At 45.0% G+C, this 3,926-nt stretch overlaps 1 long non-coding RNA gene across 1 annotated transcript; it reads right to left on the minus strand.

The window, feature by feature from the left end:
* Positions 1-583: 583 nt before the first annotated feature.
* Positions 584-1,574, minus strand: LOC123439911. The gene is made up of 4 exons (XR_006630213.1): positions 1,494-1,574; positions 1,370-1,419; positions 967-1,218; positions 584-672 (listed from the first exon to the last, which is right to left on the minus strand). It is a non-coding gene; the product is annotated as an uncharacterized LOC123439911 (long non-coding RNA).
* Positions 1,575-3,926: the final 2,352 nt, after the last annotated feature.

Consider the following 3,926-nt stretch of genomic DNA (forward strand, 5'->3'; position numbering starts at 1 on the left):
CACAGGATGTTTAAGGATTAAGGTGCGAACTCCATGCAATTTGGCAAACTAAATGACACACTGACGGATGATGCTGGTTGCCCCATTTTGAATAGTGACTGTCTTGGCATGAGATGACATAAACATTACACATTAAGGGAGCTAGCTTAACAAGGCAAAGCTAATTCTTTGGCTCCGTATTCTTCAAGCTAGTCATCTGACACCTTAACGGAAAATCTAGTATCTAAGAAACCATGCCGAATTCAACAGTACGTTTGGGATTGGGTCAATCAAATAACAGAATTATCTTGATTTTAATTCGAGACAGATTGGTTCAAAACAGAATTTATTTTTAGCAATTAAGTTAGCAAACGAGATACTATGGTGATTGTCTGAATTGCATGATTGCTTGACCATACATGAGAGACTACAGTGAATAGGCTTCAGGCATGGGGGTCTCTGTCGCCAGAGTGCCTGCAATTACAAGACAACATTAGGTGATGCACAACTATTTCTAGAAGTGAACTTCAGTACTATATATGACACAAGTAACAGTTCTAGCATGCAAAGGAACTACAGTTTTTGTTACTAATCATAGAACAAGCACCTACCTACCACCATCAACTCAGGCACTGCAAGTACTGGCAGATTATTTCTTGAGTGACTTGATAACACGAGGAGTGCAGTACTCATCTGCTGCAGCAAAACCAAGGTAGTTGTAGGAACCCAAGTTAAGACATTTTCTTTTATTAAGTGCTAATTTCAGAAACTGAATAATGCATGGTAGTTAATCAACAATTATTAACTTCTTTTTTTAAGAGATAACTGCATTTATCCCCCTAGTAACATCTAGCACCACAAAACTGAGACAAGTGATCAAGAGACCCAATAAGCAAATTATTGCATGCACCAGAAAGATCAAGGCAAATATTACGAGGAGAACTCAAGAGACAGAGAAGAAGCCCCAGAAACTTGGGGAAAAATTACCAGCAGATAACGAGCCCATATTTAGAAAGCAGGCTGCACCATCTCTGATGTATGTTGGCAGTAGATGGCATGGTATACCCCATAACTTTGACAAGAATGGAAACAAGAGACACATAAAAATAGCCTGAAAAGATAGGTTCATTAATTATGATGGATGGCTTATGTATGATTCAAGCATAGTAGTCGAAATCAGGACCATACTTGATAAGCAGAGCCATACGAGTTGACGACCAAAAGATCAACTGAGCCACCCTGGAAACAAAACAAAAATATCGGAATGGGAAAGGCATCTCACAAACACAATGAAAAGATAGCAGCTAACAGTAAGCATGCCTTCTAAAGAGCAAGTTCTACATCTTAAATAAAATATTGCTAGGTGACAACTATGGGAGAACAGCAGTACCTTCAAATTCTTCGCAGCATCTATAAATATTATTTCCTGCAACAATCATACTTTAGTTGTATCAGGTAAAACTGGAAGCTAAAGTACAGAAATTAGTCAATCAACTGATTAACAGACTTGCTACCTTCAATACTGTATCAACAGCTTGTAGAAAGAATGATATTATCATTAGCAGTGGCCACAAAATTCCAGTACTTTGTAGTGAAGCACCAGCACCAGATCTACTATGCATAAAAAAGTAAGGTTCATGTTAAATTTTGTTGACACAAAGGTACCGAATATCATAATCATGCACTAGCATTCCACTTTGACATCACAACATTGCAGAAAATATGTGTATGTAGTTGTAGACGTGTTTCATAACCCCTTATGCGATCATCTCTCGCCCAATAGCAATTTCATTCTGTGAGGTCTAAATCATGCTTGACTTAATCAAATATCCATAAAACGGACTGTGAAACGACAGAGTTTCTAGGTCTCGATCGACACTGTTCTCAAACACTCATTGTAATGAAAAACAGAGCAGTAGTAAATATGTCTAAATAATAATGTACAGAAATGTCAAGCAGTTCATAAGATGATTAAAGTTCATAAGAAGTAAGATTGCTTGGCTCAGAGTAGCATGCTGATGAGAAAATAAATCTATCCATGTAGCAACTCGACATTTCCTCGTACAATAACTAATCATAGTGTGCTAGATCAAAGTGAATCTTTGACACATAAATGAATGAACTCTCAGTGTAAATACATAAGTATATAGAACGTGGTATATGTGAAGCAACTAAAAGGATTGGTCTAGTTTTTATAGAAAATCAAAATGAACAATGACCGTCAAGATTGCACTTAACAGTCGAATTTGTGGCCATAGTTTTTCATTCAGGCATTAACACAAACACATGTTGGGCATGCTGCAAAGACGACACATATCAGCACAACCGAGATGCATTTTGAGGTGAACAGAAGCTAAGATTTAGAAGCCTAAAGTCGTAACTTAGCGTGCGTTTGCTTCCCTGATGTGATGCTCCCATACCGAGAAGCAGTAGGAGTTGTTGCACCACCGATCCCTTCCCTTTTTGTCTGGACTCATGGTGTAAAAATCAAAGAGTGCAAGACAAAAGTCAGAGAGATTGGGAGAACCTGGGCGCCAGGGCTGGCCCTTTGCATCCGCGGGCCGGAGCATGAGCTCGGTGACGCAGGAGTCGTCATCCACGAACAGCCTCCCGTCGCCGACGCTGCTGTAGTCCACGAGCACCACCATGCCCTGCCTGCCACAGCGAGCCGTCAGGGCAGAGCAAAGGAAAGGAAAGGAAAGGACCGAGAGAGAGGGCGGGACCTGGATCCAAGCGCGCTATTTGTTAGCTAAAATTAGTCAACTACAATGGGGCAAAAACGGTAGAAATGAAGAAGTACCAAAGAGGATTACCATGCGTATGCGGGGGAGTGGCAGCAGACGACGGGGATGGGGAGAGGACGACGCTGTGGATGGACGGGGGGTAGATGACGGCGTCGTGGTGGGGATTGGGCGCCGTGGGGTAGTAGTTGGAGGAGGAGAAGGAGGTGGCGGACTTGACCTCGGCGGCGCTGACCTCCGCACCCCACCCTCCCCCGCCCTCACGCAGCGCCGACGAGCTGCTCCGCCCCAGGTGCTGGTACTGCTGCTGGTGCTCCACCGCTGAAACAAAATTCACACCATAAGGGACGAGATTGTAGATGGGATCAGATGCGTGGGTCAGTGGGTTCGGTGGCAGATGGGGAACCTGGCGATGGAGAGGGAGGGAGAAGAGGACGCCACGACTCCTCCTCCTCGCTGGCCTCGCGCTTCGCCTCCATTGTCATCGGTGCCGCCCTGCGATTCGGTCGGATCCGCGGGTTGGGATCGCGTTGAGCGTAGGAAGGACGGGTGCCGGCCGGCGCAGCAGCCTTAGTCGCGAAGGAAGACAGTCAAATCCTCCCTCCGGGAACTGCTTCCTTCTCTTGCATGTCACATCAAATCGCTCCCCCTGAGCCGATGACGACCCACGGCGGCAGCAGGAAGTCGAGGTTGCCCCCGTCGTCCTCGTCGAGCTCCCCCACCGGATCTTGGCGTCCGCCGGCATGGCTGTCGCTCGCTCGGTCACTGGCTGGGGCGCTAGGGTTCGGGGTGTGGCGGCCGGGGAGGAGAGGGGCGCTCTGGCTTGGTTGTGGAATGGGGATGTGGCTGGGCGCTAGGGTTCGGGGTGGCGGCTGTGTGGGGGAGAAGAGACAAGAGGATAGTGCTATGTGGGTGAGAGGGGGTGGGATTGATGGTTGCCGTTCGATCTCGGAGCATCCAACGGTGTTTGCTCCATGATCCATGGGAAGGGTAGTTCTACGTTTTGATTGGTCTAAGATATGTAACACTAAAAATATTTTTGAAGTGTTAAAAACATGTTTGTTTGTGAAGCAACTATCAAGAGTTTTGTATAATGACGTTACTAAAATTTCCACTCAAGGTATATCATATTTCATGGATTATCACCAACTTGTATTCATTTTCTTTGGACGAAAAAAATTATTTTTCATTTTTCAAGTTTCCAAA

The sequence above is a fragment of the Hordeum vulgare genome, chromosome 3H (assembly GCF_904849725.1).
Source record: "Hordeum vulgare subsp. vulgare chromosome 3H, MorexV3_pseudomolecules_assembly, whole genome shotgun sequence".
In the NCBI taxonomy this organism is placed as follows: domain Eukaryota; kingdom Viridiplantae; phylum Streptophyta; class Magnoliopsida; order Poales; family Poaceae; genus Hordeum; species Hordeum vulgare.